Source organism: Eumetopias jubatus, unplaced genomic scaffold (genome assembly GCF_037043125.1).
Source record: "Eumetopias jubatus isolate StellerSeaLion01/CBP00866 unplaced genomic scaffold, mEumJub1_p1.0 scaffold_1, whole genome shotgun sequence".
Lineage (NCBI taxonomy): Eukaryota > Metazoa > Chordata > Mammalia > Carnivora > Otariidae > Eumetopias > Eumetopias jubatus.
Window position 1 is genome coordinate 101,941,264 of NW_028274807.1, and position 18,161 is coordinate 101,959,424.

The 18,161-nt window shown below is 38.4% G+C and overlaps 1 protein-coding gene and 1 non-coding gene across 2 annotated transcripts in view; one reads left to right on the plus strand and one right to left on the minus strand.

The window, feature by feature from the left end:
- The window catches only part of PPM1L (protein phosphatase, Mg2+/Mn2+ dependent 1L), a 298,549-nt gene that overhangs the window by 219,303 nt on the left and 61,085 nt on the right, over positions 1-18,161 (minus strand). The gene's annotated exons all lie outside the window — the stretch shown is intronic.
- Positions 14,472-14,544, plus strand: TRNAR-CCU (transfer RNA arginine (anticodon CCU)). Its single transcript has one exon. It is a non-coding gene; the product is annotated as a tRNA-Arg (tRNA).

Genomic DNA, 18,161 nt, shown 5'->3' on the forward strand with positions numbered 1-18,161 from the left:
CTAGGAGTTTAAGGCAAAAGAAATCCTTGTTAGATACCTTAACCTATGAACCAGGGTCAATCAGAAGGGACCCACCAGGTAAGACCTCAAATCAACTTTTCGCAACTCATTTCTAGTTTTTATTCTTCCATTTCTATCCCATGAACCTAAACCATGAAACCTTCAACAAACATCTCCCTACCCTACCCCAAGAACTGGCCATATTTGCAGGGCCCAGTACAAAATAAAAATGTAGGGCCCCTTTTCCAAAAATTATTAAGAATTTCAGGATGATGATAGCAGAGCATTAAACCAAGTACAGAGCCCCTCTAAATGTGGGAACCTGAGCAACCACACAGGTCACATGCCTGTGAAGGTAGCCCTACCCACCCCCTTTCTTTTAACCTTGCTGTCCAATCCTCCAATCTGTTTTTCTCGATGCTAAGGGTTCTGCCCTAGGTTTGGCAGTCTGAATCTGATCTCATTTGCTTCTGACTCTGTTTTACCTTCCTGCAATAAGGAGAAGAATTCCTTACTCTGGCACAGACACTAACCTTCTTGACAAGATAAACTGCAAAGCATTTATGCCTACACGGTCTTGACCCTGGTGTTACTGAATGAAGCAAAAGTCATAAAAAAGAGTGTGCAAATATTTAAGGCCCAAAATGAAATGTCATTTTGTTAGACTTCCTTCTTTATATGCACTATTTACCTTGACAATAACAGGGGCTTGAAGCCAAGGAAACTTACTTGTTTGTCTTTTATAAACTCAGGTTTCCATTCTCATTTATCACCCATATGACTTATACACTTAAAAGAGCATCATTTTTATTTATCTTTTTTTTTGTCTTTTTTATTCCTCCCTTCTTTCACCATTCAACCAATAGACCCCAGATAGTCTTAAGGTTTTCCAAAGCATAGTACATACACACAAGAAGGCCTCAGATGGCACAAGCATACTTTTTTTATATTAGTTAATTACTTTGAAGTAAATTGGAAACAATATAATGAAACAAATATATAATAAACAATATATAACATAATAAAAATATATTGAACCAATATAATGAAGAATATAATGATATCAACCTGTGAGTTTGTGGTTACTACATTTTTAAAATGTAATTAATTAATATAAAGTACATCATTTTAATGAAAAATATTAAGGATTATTATATTATATTAATATATATAATATTAACAGTAGGGGTGGCACTCAGAAAGGAAAAAATGTCAAGGTGGAACTCAAATAATTTAATGCAGAAAAGCTGCTTTAAATTACACGTCAAGAGAACTCTTATTCTTTTGTTTTGTTTTTGTTTTGTTTTGTTTTTAAGATTTTATTTATTTATTTGACAAAGAGAGACACAGCGAGAGAGGGAACACAGCAGAGGGAGTGCGAGAGGGAGAAGCAGGCTTCCCACGGAGCAGGGAGCCCGATACGGGGCTTGATCCCAGGACCCTGGGATCATGACCTGAGCCGAAGGCAGACACTTAATGACTGAGCCACCCAGGTGCCCCGAGAACTCTTATTCTTAAGATGAAATATGCTTTTGTGTCTGTTTCCTCCGCTGGAGTTAATGTCTCTTTAAGAAGAGAAGTGGGATATCAATTTGCATTTAGAGAACATTATTTAGGGCTTCCAAAATCTTTATCAAATGAGACTGATAAAAATCCACTGAGGTCAAGAGGATACCAACCAGTCTAAGGAACCTAAAAACACTTGGAATGTACATGGTAATAACCAAGACTGATTAGCTGACTAAAGGAGTCCATTCAGAAAGCATAGAAGGTGTCCAACCTCCACTCAGCTAATTGACCATCCATGTACAAAGCAGTTGCTATACGGACAGAGATGAGGGAAAAGAATGGAATGTAACAATGACAGAGTTCAGGGCACCTGGGTGGCTCAGTCAGTGAAGCATCTACCTTCGGCTCAGGTCATGATCCCAGAGTCCTGGGATTGAGTCCCGCACCGGGCTCCCCGCTCAGCGGAGAGTCTGCTTCTCCCTCTCCCTCTGCCCCTCCCCCTGCTTGTGCTCTCTTTCTATCTGTCAAATAAATAAAATCTTAAAAAAAAAAAAATGACAGAGTTCCAAAGCTGGGCCTGCCATGGGTGAATCATGTGACCTTAAGTGCTACAGATGGATATTTCGTCTGCCCCAAAATTTGTATGTTAAAGCCCAAATCTCCAATGTGATGGTATTTGGAGGTGAAGCCTTAGGGAGAATATTAGTTTTAGATGAAATCATGAGGGTAGAGCCCCTATGATGAGATTAGTGCTCTTATAAGACAAGGAGGAGACAGAGCTTTCTCTCTCTCTCTCTCTCTCTCTCTCTCTCTCTCTCCACCATATGAGGATACAGCAAGAAGGCAGTCATTTGCAAACCAGGAAGAAAGCCCTCCCTCTCCAGATACCAAATCTGTTGGCACCTTGATCTTGGGCCCTAGCTTCTAGAACTGTGAAAAATATTTGTTGTTTAAGAACTGTGAAAGATATTTGTTGTTTAAGCCACCCAGTCTATGGTATCTTATTGTAGCAGCCCAAACTGACTAAAACATTAAACAATTTATTTAGCTTCTCTGCATCTGTGGATCACAAATACCAAAATTTTAGAGTTGAAAAAAACTCACTTGAGCCCCCATATTTTATAAATTATGAAATTAGGTTAAATGACTTGCTCAAAGGCACACATCTTCTTGCCAGAGAGCTACAAGAACAGAACTACAGCAGGAGGCTCCTGAGTCTCCTGGCCAGCATTCCATGCCTCTCTCAGGCCATCCCCTCTTGCTGGAATGCCCTTCCACACCCCGTCTGTGTCTCTCAGAACTCCATTATATCTCAAGACCCACTTCAGTGATACTTCTGGAAAGCATTGCCTGGCCTGAGTTCCACCACCCTACCAGGCAGAGTTCAGATTGTTCTCCTCCATCCCCATAATCCACAGCAGTGTACCCATTCATAGTAAAACATTTCTCCATCTTGTACTCTGGTTAGTTAACTTTGCATCCCTTTTCTTCATACACTGTGAATTCTTTGAATAAAATGTAGTCTTATTCATCTTTATACTTCTAATATTCCAAAAAGCTTGCTGTATAAAAGGTGTACAGTAAGTAAATATAGATGTACATCTGATTTATAATGAAAACACTATCTTCCAAAGTGCAGTGTAAAAACTAGTTATAGAACAATATAAAACTGTCATTAACTACATAAATATTACTTTGGAACAATCCACGGTATCTGTCCCAGCACCATTTCCCAGCTAGAAATCACTAGGAGTGGAAGAGAGACTGCCAGCGCTGGCCTGAAACACGTCAGGCATTGTGCTAGGTGCTTTGGATTTAATCTTCACAACAACCTGCAAATAAGTACTATTATATCCATTTTGCTGATAAGAAAACCAAACTTCAGAGAGCTTAAGTTTCATTAAGATAACATAGGTGGTAAATAAGAGGGAGCTGGGATTCAAATCTAGATTTCTTATGCCTCTGTTCATTGCTTCACACAGATCCTAGCTTCTCACAAACAGCCTGTCTGGCTCTAGAAGGGTAGCCTAGGGGGAAAAACACAAAACACTAAATCAGTCCCATGAACTAGCAATGTAGGGGAGCCTAGCCACCTGCCTCTCATCCTCTCTGCACCAGTCTTTGTGTAGCAGAGGCCAAGTTAGCTGGCTGAGATTAACTTCAAATAGTATTTGAAACATAATGTCTTAGTTATATAATTCTGAACAGTTTAAGCTTAATTCCACTCAAATTACAGAATGATATTAGTTATATAATTCTGAACAGTTTAAGCTTAATTCCACTCAAATTACAGAATGATACTAAGCATCACAAAGGATTGCTGACAAAAAGAAAACATAAATGAGCAAAGCTTCAATTGCCATCAACTCATATTCAGACCACACCTAATACCCCCTTGCCCCTAACTCATCACTGATTGTTATTAAAAAGTTAATTCAGACCACACATAGGTTGATTTTTTAATCATGTGCCCAGTACTGAAAAACCTGGGTTCTCCCTGGCAAGATATGAAACATGTTTTAAAAAGTGCATTCCAATGTGTCCAATATTAAACCCTCTTGGGTGCTGTCCAAGGTAGGTGGAGGCTATAGCTGGTGCCGTTCAACTGAATTCTATCCCCAATACTCAACATAGTTCCTGGCATAGAACAGGAATTTGGAAAATGTTTTCTTGATTTATAATCTGTGCTAAAGTGGGCAATTAGAAGGCTTCTTTAAATAGTTCTTAAATACTCTTAAATCTACTACTGCTGTAATCTTATGCACACTTACAAGTAAAAGACTTAAGGATATTTTTAAAGTATTTAGTTTTGAAATTTCATGAGAAATTATAATATCAAGATTCACCAGGGAAAAAAAAGCTTTGAGTACAATTTTTAGGTCTTAATTTTCCCCACTGCAGAATGTGCAACTATAGACTGAGGATAGAATATGACCTATCAATCTTAAATAACCTTGAGACCAAAAAATTTCAGCAATAAATGAAAATTTATTTTCAGAGCAACAAAGTGTAATGATGATTGACTTGTTTCTCTTCCATGTGAACCCAAACCTCTCTAATCCATTTAGAAAACTAAATATTAAACTTTTACAGTAGGGTGGGAATAATATTAAGTACTCTCATTCCCAGGAAATAGCTTATAAATGGTTTCCCTTCATGGCTTTACCCTACGTCAAACTAATGCCTCCAAAGGAAAATTTATATGCTTTTTCTTTCTGATCTAGTACTAGATTACTGTTTAAAGCTCAGGGTCAATCTTTTCTTGGGAAGGTTATTGGAAGATTAAATGAGTTAATCCATGTAAAGCATAAAGACCACAGCTGGCTCAGAGTTGACATTCAATAAATAGCAGCTATGACAATGACCAAAAGAATAATGAGGAGAATGATGATGATGATGACAAAAGAAAACCCAGCATTTTGTTTTTAAATTAAAACCACTGTACTCAAAGAAATGCCTAAACAGAGAGCAAGGTCAGTTCATAGAGCCAAGATTCATCATGCCAGGCTTTTGAAATTCTTTGGTTTTCTCCACTGCCCTAAGGATTTCAGTCCTGCTTATGTGACAGGCCAATCCACTTGAGTTTCCCAGCGCTGGGAAGCAGCTGGTGCAGCATGTGTGAAGGACAACCAATGTGTTGAGGAACAGGCCAGGAAAGGTATGCCAATGGGACCAAAGCTTGAGGTTTTTTGCCCTCTTTAATGAACTAGAAAGTATCTGTGGATTCATCTCGCACCTCCCACCCCTTGATAAACCAAAGCTGTGTTCCCTTACTAACCCAACCTCCCAAGCCCCTCTTAATGCTCAACCATATCTCTGCCAGCTGACAGGCTACAAATGAAACCCTGTGCCAGCCTGTCTACCTGCAGGATGTGAACAGAGTTAGTGAGGCAAGAAGGGAACAGAAGGCCCCCAATAAGGGAAAATCAGCCATTTTTTTTTAAAGGTGGATGGAAAAGCAGTAAACTCTATCTGATGTACTTAGAGATACAAAAGCAGAAGAGCCTCCCTCTCTGGTAGTCGAGCGAGTTGTCTGGCAACCTCCTCAACCTCAGTTTTGCTTTGTTTTAATTAGAGGAATGTGATAGGAAGGAGGGTCCAAGACAAATCAGAGATGGGGCATAGCCTGGAAAAGCCACTTCTACCAGCTAGTTGTGGACTGAAAAGTGAGGTAGGCAACTGCCAGATTTCGTTCCCCAATTTCATTCCATTCACCTGTTCATAGATCACCCATTTATGGGCCACTTACTGGTGCCAGATACCACAGGCGCTGTTAGGATACAGAGATAAAGGGCTGGGTCCCTACCTTCCAGGAGATGGGTGGGGTTTTGATCAACAAAACAAGGAGGGAGGGCATTCCAAGTCAAAGAAACCCACCTATCTGGTAGGGGAAACAACATATGCAGAGGTACGCAGCCAGTGCAGAGCATGTTCTGGAATGCTGAGGAGACCAGAGTCTTCCACCACTTGCTCTTCCTTGGGCCAGTAAATGACAACATGTATTATGTTCTCACTGTGTGACTTCCCTGCCCCAGAATTACCACTTCCTTCTAACAACTGGTCTCCTAAACTAAGCTAAGAATGACAATCCTATTGGAGGTACACAGATGCAGACACAAATGTTTCAACTGAGAGCAGGGTTTTTTGTGTTATTTAAACTGTGCATCTCTCTCAGGGTATCTGGGTATTTTGGTAATCTATTATAAATAAAAGGTGTTCGGAGTGTTGTGCTTTGGTTTAGTTTTTAGTGGTTCTACCTATCTATGTTCAAAGGTTCTCCTTCCTTGAGGTCAGAGCAGGTTATGAAATCTAAGGGAAGAATACAGGAGACAAGAGCTGTGGTTGGGCAGAACACATAAGTGGCCCATGACCCTGTGTCCCACTCCTTATCATAAACTGCAATCCCTTTGCCCACCCCAGCAACACTTGCTAACCCCTTTCTATACTTTGTTTTCTCCCTAGTACCCGTCACTATTTAACCTACTCTTTTTTCACTTATTTAGCTATATATTGTCTATCTTGCCCCTCTAGAACATAAGGGATTTCACTTATTTTGTCACTACTGCATCCCCAGCATCCATAAAAATGCCTGGTATATAGCAAGCATTCAATGAGTACTTGCTGAATGCATGGTGAATATACAAATTCTATGGGATAGTCCCAATTCTAAATACTTTGTTGCACTATTCCCACAAATATCTCCCTAACTACATCATGTGTCGTGATTTAGGATTTGGCAAATATGATCAAGCAAGGCATGGAATACATACATGTGTAGCTAAAGTAGCTTAAATCTGCTAATCATAGCTAAAAGTACTTAACAGTTGCCATTTCTAAAGATGGTTAAGCACCGAACTTACATAGCATCAAGAAACACTAACCCACTAACCCACATGGTTTCTACATACATTAACCTACACTAATGACATTAAGTCATCAGTCAACTGGATGGAGCGCAGAGGCCTGTGTGAGAAAAGTCTAATAACTATCCCTTTGTCAGGCACTGTGATTTGGCCATATACTTTGATACTTTCTGTCCTACCTCTCCAAGTGTCTTCTTTAAAGAAGTCTTTCTGGATATTAGAGTATGAGCACACTTTTCCCAATTTTGCCAGTCCTACCCTTGGAATTTAAAATACATGCATATGCACACATGAGCACACACCTTATACCAAAACACTTTCCCAGTAGGCATTTTATACATCAAGGCATGCATACCCCTAGAAGGGGGAAAGAGAGAAGAACAAAAAGGAATATTACTTATCTATCTAAAGAAATCTCTTTAAAGATTAAGATTTTTTTTTTAATCAGCCAGTAAAAATATATCTCAGAGGATAACAAGATTTCTGCTGGAAGCTAGCCCTTGCAGAGGCTGACCACATTTGCAGATGCAAAATTCCATTACATCCCCCAACAACCTCAGCAACATTAGTCTCTGGTCAAAGGACCAGAGGAGGAGGGAGGGGGACTGTCCTCCTTCTAAATGGGAAGGGAAAGCAGCCAAGCAAAAAGAGTTTGAGAAAGAACAATGGCCTCCCAGTGAGAAAGCGTGTTAAGTAGGTCGGTATTGGAACCGCATTTTGTTACACACAAATCCGTCATTGTTCCTTTATATTTTCTTTTCCTTTTCTTTCCCACTTCTTTTCTTTCTTCTGCCCTATTCACTATTACTGTCATCTTGTGCAAGAGTTTTTTTAAACCATGATATATTTGTTCAATTATCTGTAGACCTAGAGCCTCTTCATCAAATTAGTGGATCTCTATTTATAGCTGATAATTCTGTACAGGGATCTAATAAAAATTCCTGAGAGTGATAAAACTAAATCCAATTTTGCATTGCTGTTTTTGACCCAAAGATTGCTGCATTATCCAATAAAGTGGCTTCAATAAGCATTGTAAATACGTATTTTCTTTTAAAGATAGTACTTTTCAATGAGAAAAACTAGGCTGAGTAGTATCAGGAAATAACATTTTCACCATTTGCTTCACTCGCTACTCCAAGGTCACATTATCTTTAAAAATGAATTTTTTAAGAGACATAAAGATGAAAAAAATCTAAATAGATTTCACATAATAATTCTATCAGGGAGGGGATTCATCTGTACCTGGTAAGTATAATCACGTAAAATGTGCTGATATATTTTTAGCAATTAGTATGTAAAATTGCCAAAGAAGCTCTATAATACTCAATACTCAAGTGTGACTTTTTTTGTCACTATCAGTACATCTCCATTAATTTCACAAAACATTTCATTTACTATACTCAATTTACCGATTGTTCTAAAGCAGATGGCATCATTAAGCCAGTGTCTAACAAAGATCCCAAGCCAGGGGCTCAGTTGGTGAAGCGTCTGCCCTCAGCTCAGGTCACGATCCCAGGGTCCTGGGATGGAGCCCCACATCAGGCTCCCTGCTCAGCAGGGAGCCTGCTTCTCCCTCTGCCTCTGCCATTCCCCCAACTTATGCTCTCTGGCTCTCTCTCTCTCTTAAATAAATAAATAAAATCCTTAAAAAAATAAAAAAAAAAAAAAGACCCCAAGCCAGGGTCTGAGTCACAGATCAAAATCCATGTGAAAGCCCAAGCTGCAGTTCATATTCTTTCAACAATTAAGGCTGAAACACCTAAATGCCAATACATCTCTATGTCTATCATAAGACTAATCTCAGAGGCAAGACTATTAACTTTTACCTACAGTGAGGTCATGTCTGAAAACAATGAAATCCTGACAAGGTAAGTGAAACCTCAGAAAGCAAAACCGCAGATAAGGGAGGACTGACTAGTGTATACAATTTTTTTTTTCCACTGAGGCTTTCAGTGACAGAGCTTGGATTTGTGGCCATCATCCTAGTGATGGAGGTGCACTAATCTATCCACATCCTCACATCTGACACCCATGCTGCCCAAATGCCTACTTTTGTCAGATGGGCGGCTAGGGTTAAAAGGACAGACTTTGACCACACAGATTGAGCAAGCTAACGGACACCCACAGGATTCCAGCCCATGACCTTTCCCTCATAAGAACTCCCTCCCCTAATCACACACTAACAATGCTAAAACATGCATTCAAAATACCACCAACTTTATGATTCAGTAGGTTAACAAGCACTCATAAATAACTGTTTTTGAAAATTCCATGAGAACTGTATGTCTAGAGATGAAATGCATATTAAAAGCAAGAAGATAGTCTCTGGATATTATGTCCACAGTAATTCAAATAAACCAACTTTAGATTAAATCAGCCTGGTCATCTATGCTGAATAGCACTATTGTCAGGGCTACTGGGATTTAAATCCCAGGCTTCGAAGCTATAGGAACTTAAATTATTGAACTTCTCGGTGCCTCACTTCCATCATCTGTAAATGAGGAGTACTAGTATGCCGACCTCATAGGGTTCTTGTGAAAATTAAATACACTAGGGTGCCTGGGTGGCTCAGTTGGTTAAGCAACTGCCTTCGGCTCAGGTCATGATCCTGGAGTCCCGGGATCGAGTCCCGCATCGGGCTCCCTGCTCAGCAGGGAGTCTGCTTCTCCCCCTGGCCCTCTTCCCTCTCATGCTCTCTCTCGTGCTCTCTCTCTCAAATAAATAAATAAAATCTTAAAAAAAAAAAAGATGCCTTAAAAAAAAGAAAGAAAATTAAATACACTTATATTAAAGTACTTAGCAGAGTACCTCACACATAGTAAATATTGAAAAAATGGTAGCAGTTATTTAGTATTATTGTATACTTTTACCTCTGGTCATATCTATACTAACAGTGGTTTTATAAATATAGAAAATGAATGATGAACATTAGAAAGATGAATCATTATATATGAAGATCAAAAGTATAATCATTTATACATTTGCACAACAGATTCTTATCTCCTATTAATATATGATACATTAACCATTTTTTAAAACTCCCTCATTACTCTAGCCATCTGTAATCAAGAAGAGCATTAAGAAAAATCAAAGGCAGTAAACAACTAGATAAAGAACAGAAAACAACATCAACTGGTTTCTTGTAAATTAGAACTCCCCTGAACTTTGTCTCACCAAAGGAGATGCTGGCAACCTTCCAGGCATACACAGCTTGTACAAATGATGCATACCAATTTATGTAAATCGGGCTTTTTGTTTCTCTTGAGATGACAGAAGACAGTTTCAGTCTTATTAGTGACTTTTTTTTACTTTGTCTTCTAAAATTCACTTTTCATATTCCTTTTATCTCATAGTTTTTGTGTGTATGTTTTCCCCTTTTGAGCTCATGTCCCCTTTTTCCTCTAAATTTTTATGTAAATTCCTATTAGTTAACATACAGTATAATATTAGTTTCAGGTGCAGAATTTAAGTGATTTACCACTTACATACAACCCCAGAGCTCATTACGACTAGTGCCCTACTTAATACCCATCACCCAATTAATTAATCCATCCCCCCACCCACCTGCTCTCCAGTAATCCTGTTTGTTCTCCATAGTTAAGAGTCTGTTTCTTAGGGGACACCTGGGTGGCTCAGTCGGTTAAGCATCTGCCTTCAGCTCAGGTCATGATCCTGAGATTGAGTCCCACATCGGGCTCCTTGCTCAGTGGGACGCCTGCTTCTCCTGCCCCTCCCCCTGCTTGTGCTCTCTCTCTCTCTCTGACAAATAAATAAATAAAATCTTAAAAAAAAGAGTCTGTTTCTTGGTTTGCCTCTCTTTTTTCCTTGCCCCATGTTCATTTGTTTTGTTTCTTAAATTCCACATATGAGTGAAATCATATGGTATTTGTCTTGCTCTGACTGATTTCATGTAGCATAGTACTCCTACCCCCATTGACATCATTGCAACATGCCAAAGAATGAAACTGGACCACTTTCTTGCACGATACACAAAAGTAAATTCAAAATGGATGAAAGACCTAAATCTGAGACAGCAAACCATCAAAATCATAGAGGAGAACACAGACAGTAACCCCTTGGACATCAGTCATAGCAACTTCTTACTAGATATGCCTCCTGAGGCCAGGGAAACAAAAGCAAAAATAAACTACTGGGACTTCATCAAGATAAAAAGCTTCTGTATAGCAAAAGAAACAATCAACAAAACTAAAAGGCAACTTATGGAATGGGAGAAGATATCTGCAAATGACATATCTGATAAAGGGTTAGTATCCAAAATATATAGAGAACTTATCAAACTCAACACCCAAAAAACAAATAATCCAGTTAAGAAATGGGCAGAAGACATGAATAGACATTTTTCCAAAGAAGACATACACATGGCTAACAGACACATGAAAAGATGCTCAACATCACTCATCATAAGGGAGATACAAATCAAAACTACAATGAGATACCACCTCACACCAGTCAGAATGGCTAAAAACAACACAGGAACAACAGATGTTGGTGAAGATGCAGAGAAAGGGGAACTGTCTTGTACTTTTGGTGGGAATGCAAACTGGTACAGCCACTCTGGAAAACAGTAAGGAAGTTCTTCAAAAAGTTAAAAATAGAACTACCCTACAATCCAGCAATTCCACTACTAAGTATTTACACAAAATATACAAAAAAAACTGATTCAAGGGGTACATGCACCCTAATGTTTATAGCAGCACTATCAACAATAGCCAAATTATGGAAAGAGCCCAAATGTCCATCAACTGATGAATGGATAAAGAAGATGTGGGGTGTGTGTGTGTGTGTGTGTGTGTGTCTGTATTCTCTCTCTCATTATATATATATACATATATATAAGGAGAGAGAGAGAACAGAATATTAGCCATAAAAAAGAATGAAATCATGTTCTTTTTCTTAAACACAGTCCTTTGTTGAATATTCTTCCTTTTAGATATTCTAATTCAACTTTTCTCAATTTTTCATTCAATTTTATGCACTATAGGCCTGGGATAGTGTCTTTTTTTTTTCCTTTACATTTTTATTGTTATGTTAATCACCATACATTACATCATTAGTTTTTGATGTAGTATTCCATGATTCATTGTTTGTGCATAACACCCAGTGCTCCATACAGAACGTGCCCTCTTTGATACCCCCATCCCCCTACTCCCCTCCCCTCTAGAACCCTCAGTTTGTTTCTCAGAGTCCATAGTCTCTCATGGTTCGTCTGCCCCTCCAATTGCCCCCCCCTTCATTCTTCCCCTCCTGCTATCTTTTTTTTTTCCTTAACATATATTGCATTATTTGTTTCAGAGGTACTGATCTGTGATTTACCGGTCTTGCACAATTCACAGTGCTCACCATAGCACATACCCTCCCCAATGTCTATCACTCAGCCACCCCATCCCTCCCACCCCCCACCACTCCAGCAACCCTCAGTTTGTTTCCTGAGATTAAGAATTCCTCATATCAGTGAGATCATATGATACATGTCTTTCTCTGACTGACTTATTTCACTCAGCATAACACCCTCCAGTTCCATCCACGTCGTTGCAAATGGCAAGATCTCATTCCTTTTGATGGCTGCATAATATTCCATTGTATATATATATACCACATCTTCTTTATCCTTTCATCTGTTGATGGACATCTTGGCTCTTTCCATAGTTTGGCTATTGTGGACATTGCTGTTATAAACGTCGGGGTGCACGTACCCCTTCGGATCCCTACATTTGTATCTTTGGGGTAAATACCCAGTAGTGCAATTGCTGGGTCATAGGCTAGCTCTATTTTCAACTTTTTGAGGAACCTCCATACTGTTTTCCAGAGTGGCTGCACCAGCTTGCATTCCCACCAACAGTGTAGGAGGGTTCCCCTTTCTCCGCATCCCCTCCAACATCTGTCGTTTCCTGACTTGTTTATTTTAGCCATTTTGACTGGTGTGAGGTGGTATCTCATTGAGGTTTTGATTTGGATTTCCCTGATGCCGAGCAATGTTGAGCACTTTTTCATGTATCTTTTAGGCCTGGGATAGTGTCTTAAACATAATAGATACTTCAGCTATTTGTTCAATAATTGTAGCAGAGTATCAATGGACAGCCCAGCCATTTCAACATTGTTACATCTGGTGCATGTTAGCTTTCATTACTACTAAAACATTTTCACCATTGTGGGACTACATAAATTATCACTTGCACTAGGGTAATTTCTATTTGACCACATTTCAAATTGAAATATGCCTTCCAATCTATATTGCTCATAGGTAATTACTATCATTATGATCAATAAAGTTAGGAAGGGGGCCGCCTGGGTAGCTCAGTCAGTTAAGCATCCGACTCCTGGTTTCAGCTAAGGTCGTGATCTCAGGTGGTGAGATCGAGCCCCACAATGGGCTCCACGTGGAGTCTGCTTAAGAATCTCTCTCCTCTGCCCCTCCCCCCTCAAATAAATAAATAAATCTTAAATAAATAAATGAAGTTAGGAATGAAGTTTACTTATAGAAAATAAGTAGGCAATTTTTTAAAAAGAGAGACTTTTAAGGAACCTGAGGAACCTAAAGCATTAAATACTAAATTCACAAACCAAAATTTTTGGACCCAGAAACACTCTTGTTATACATAAACATATCCATAAATTATACACACACACACACACACACACGTGTGTGTGTAGATAGATATGAAATAGATATAAAATATCTAATAGATATAAAATATCCCTAGGAAATTTTTCCTTTGAAAGGACCCTAATCATGGCAGATGTCCTGTAACAAAAAGCAATTACTAACAGAGAAGATAAGAACTATTTTAGTTTATTTAAATGATAAGAGTTCTGAGTCTTTTAGATCCAAGAATCCTGGAAATACTTCATTATGCTCATTAAAAGAACACTAATTTCTTCATATAAAGAATATCTCATTTGATGATCTGCCAAGAGGTCAGCTTTTGTAAAGAAAAGCTAAAATGAAAAGATTTTAAAAGAATGACAATTGTGTTGGGTGATTTCTCCAAAATCTTAAATAGCATATAATTAACACTGTTACAAAAAAAAAAGTACAAAAAATAAACACATACATACTGTATTATAAATCTTTTTCAAATTATAATAAAAAGGCTAGAGGCTATGTGGCATGGTAGGAAGAACACAGTGTTGGCCACCAGAAAATGTCAGTTCTGATTCCACCTTTGCCTCTTTACTCCTAAAGCTATCAAGAGAATTAAATACAATTACATAGGTAATATATTTAGAGCACTACCTAACACACAGTAAGGGCTCCATAAATAATAATACTATTACCATTAAAAGAAGGCCTGCTGAATTCATATTTAGTTTTGTACTCTCTCAAAATCCTACTAGAATGTAATGAGATTCAAAATAAAGAAAGAACCCCACAAATATAATGAAAAGGGAAGACAATAACAAAATTTGGGGAGCTTGAAAGCAAAGGAATGGAGTCTTAACTAACCTAGCAGAGTTGACAAGGCTGAATCCTAGATCTCTTCCAGGACTCTTAGCTGTACTGTTTTAAACTAAAATTTATCAAAGAAATCTAATTACCTATTATAGTTTTATTATATTAAAACATTCCTATCTAGGGGCACCTGGCTGGCTCAGTCGGTAGAGCATGTGACTCCTGATCTCAGGGTTGTGAGTTCAAGCCCTACGCTGGGGGTACAGCACTTAAAAAAAAAAAAAAAATCCTATCTTTAAAATGCCAGCTAAGCAAAAAAAATTTTGAGGTTACATATAAAACTGCAATCCACTGTTTCAGACAGTATATGACAATAACACTGGAGATAAGAATCCTAATATATTTCCATTTTTTAACTGCAGAAATAAAAAAAAAACAAATGATTCGAATTGGGCAAATTCACCAATAAAAAAACAAATTAAAATGAGGGGTTATAATACCTTTAGAGATGGTATAAGCATTAAATCAACTAGCCACCAAGTTGAAGGTTCTCAAAGAACAAGTAAGGCTCACCAAGTAAGGACTTTTTACAATTAAAGTTCCCAGTCCCCAGTACCAACAACACATACACACCAATGGGTCAAAACCTAGATAGAAACAGAGAGAGGAAAAGTGTGTACTCTGGGAGGTAGTTCTCCTACATCACGTACTGCCTTGTCCCTGTCTATACTAGCACTAGTCTACAAAATATAGGCTCACTTCCCATCTGTCAAGTTCAAGAACACTCTCTGCAATGCACACTGATGAAAGTGTAAATTGGTACAATCTATTTGGAGAACAATTTAGTAATATCTAGTAAAGTATAAAGTGTGCATATCCTACCATCTAGCAATTCCACTCCTACAAATATATTCTAAAAACTCTCATACATGTACAGGGGCGCCTAGGTGGCTCAGTCAGTTAAGCATCTGACTTCGGCTCAGGTCATGATCCTGGAGTCCTGGGATGGACCCCAGCGTCAGGCTCCCTGCTCAGCGGGGAGTCTGCTTGTCCTTCTCCCTCTCCCCCCTGCCCCTCCTCCTGCTCACGCTCATGCTCTCTCGCTCTCTCTCTCTCTCTCAAATAAATAAATAAAATCTTAAAAAAAAAAAACCTCTTACATGTGTACAAAAAGAAACATGTACAAAAATTTACATAGCAACACTGTTTATAGTACCAAAACATAGAAAACATTGAAATGTCCATTAACAGGAAAAGAGATAAATGAATCATGATATAGCCACACAATGAACAGCAGTGAAAAGGAGTGAACTAATGCTACCTGCATCAACATGAATGAATCTCATAAATAACTCAGCTAAATAGAGCTGCAAAAAAATATATACAGCAGAATACCATACATATAAAGTTTAAGACCATACAAAGTGATACTATAAATTTCTTAGAGATACAAACATATATAGTTTGGGGTTTGTTTGTTTGTTTTAAAAGAATGATACACAGCCAATTTAAATAGTGAAGTTACTACTGAGGTTGAGAAGAGAGAAATGAAATCAAGGAGCAGAATACAGGGGCCAATATATTTAATTTCTTACCCTAGGAAGTATGAATATGGGAGTCTAATGCATTAATTTTTTTTACTTTTGCATATCTTTTTATGTCCTAAATATTTTATAATAAAAATTTAAATCTCATATAAAATTCTGAGACTCTCTGGCTTTGTAGCACTAGATGTTGAAAGTATGAAAGCAAATAAAACCAAGGGTGATTTCATCATCATGCACCTTATCTAAACACGTGTGAAGAGTTAGCAAATAATAACTCTGTGCCACAATGGCAGTGCAATAATGCATTTTCTCTTAAATCTAACTCCATGCAGTTCTTCATTCCACTGTCACTGCTCAGATTATGCCTCATCATCCTTCATCTTGACCTGGTCACCTCACTTCATTCCCTGCCCACCTCCTCTCTGGACTCCATATTGTCCCCACTGCCTGCTTTAAAAAAAGTCACTTCAACATACAGGTGGCTAACAGACACATGAAATGATGCTCAACATCACTCATTAAGAGGAAATACAATACCTGTCAGAATGGCTAAAATCAAAAACACAAGAAACAAGTGTTGGCGAGGATGTGGAAAAAAAGGAACTCTCATGAACCAATGCAAACTGATGCAGCCACTGTAGAAAACAGTATGGAGGTTCCTCAAAAAGTTAAAAAATGATTACGATATGATCCAGTAATTCCACTACTATTTACCCAAAGAATATGAAAATATTAACTCAAAGAGATATATGCACCCCTATGTTTACTGCAGCATTATTTACAATAGCCAAATTATGGAAGCAGCCCAAGTGTCCATCAACAGATGAATGGATAAAAAAGATGTGGTATATATATATATATATAGGATAGATAGATAGATAGATAGATAGGAATATTACTCAGCCATAAAAAAGAATGACATCTTGCCATTTGTAACAACATGGGTGGATCTAGAGGGTATAATGCTAAGTAAAATAACTCAGAGAAAGACAAATACCATATGATTTCACTCATATGTGGAATTTAAGAAACAAAACAAAAAGAGACAAATCAGGGGCACCTGAGTGGCTCAGTCAGTCGAGTGGCCAATGCTTGATTTTGGCTCAGGTCATGATCTTGGGGTCCTGGGATCCAGCCCTGCATTGGGCTCCGTGCTCTGCAGGGAGTCTGCTTAAGTACTCTCTCTCTCCTTCTCACTCTGCCCCTCCTGCTGCTCACTCATGCACCCTCTCTCTCTCTCTCTAATAAATAAATAAATCTAAAAAAGAGAGAGAGAGAAACCAAGAAGCAGACTCTTTTTTTTTTTAAAGATTTTTTTTTTTTTAATGTATTTATTTGACAGAGAGAGACACAGCGAGAGAGGGGACACAAGCAGGGGGAGGAGGAGAGGGAGAAGCAGGCTTGCCACCGAGCAGGGAGCCCGATGTGGGGCTCCATCCCAGGACCCTAGGATCATGACCTGAGCTGAAGGCAGACACTTAATGACTGAGCCACCCAGGCACCCCAAGAAGCAGACTCTTAACAAATTGACAGTAAACAGAGAGGAGATAGGTGGGGGGGAGGGGGGTTAAGAATACACTTAATCATGATGAGCACCAAGTAACATATAGAATTGTTGAATCACTACATGGTACACCTGAAGCTAATATAACACTCTGTGTTAACTATACTGGAATTAAATTTTTTTTTAATAATAATGAGAGAAAAAGTCCTTCAAAATAAGACACAAATAGAACCTACCTAATAGATCAAAATTGGTGTCAATGTTCTAGTTCTTGGCATTGGTGATAGGTTCATAGGTATTCCTTACATTATTAGTACATAAAAAAACTAAAAATAAAATGACCAATGATGCAGTTTGTCAGAAGCAAAGATTATGATCAATCTAATTCTATATACATAAGGTCCGTTTAAAAAAATAATAATGGATGGGACGCCTGGATGGCTCAGTCGGTTAAGCGGCTGCCTTTGACCCAGGTCATGATCCCAGGGTCCTGGGATCGAGTCCCACATCAGGCTCCTTGCCCAGCAGGGAAACTGCTTCTCCCTCTCTCTCCCTCTGCTTGTGCTCTCTCTGTCAAATAAGTAAAATCTTTTTAAAAATAAATAAATAAATAAAAATTAAAAAATAATAATGGTGTCAATCTAGCTCTCCAGGCTAATCTACCTTCCCTCATGGATCTTACATGCTAGTAGAAAAAGAAAGACAACTAACAAAAGTAATCCCTAAAATTTACAGTATGTTAGGAGTGAAACTTATTTTGTTTACTACCAGTTACTTTTTCTAAAACGTAAGCTCCAAGAGGGCAAGAATTTTTTCATTATTGTATC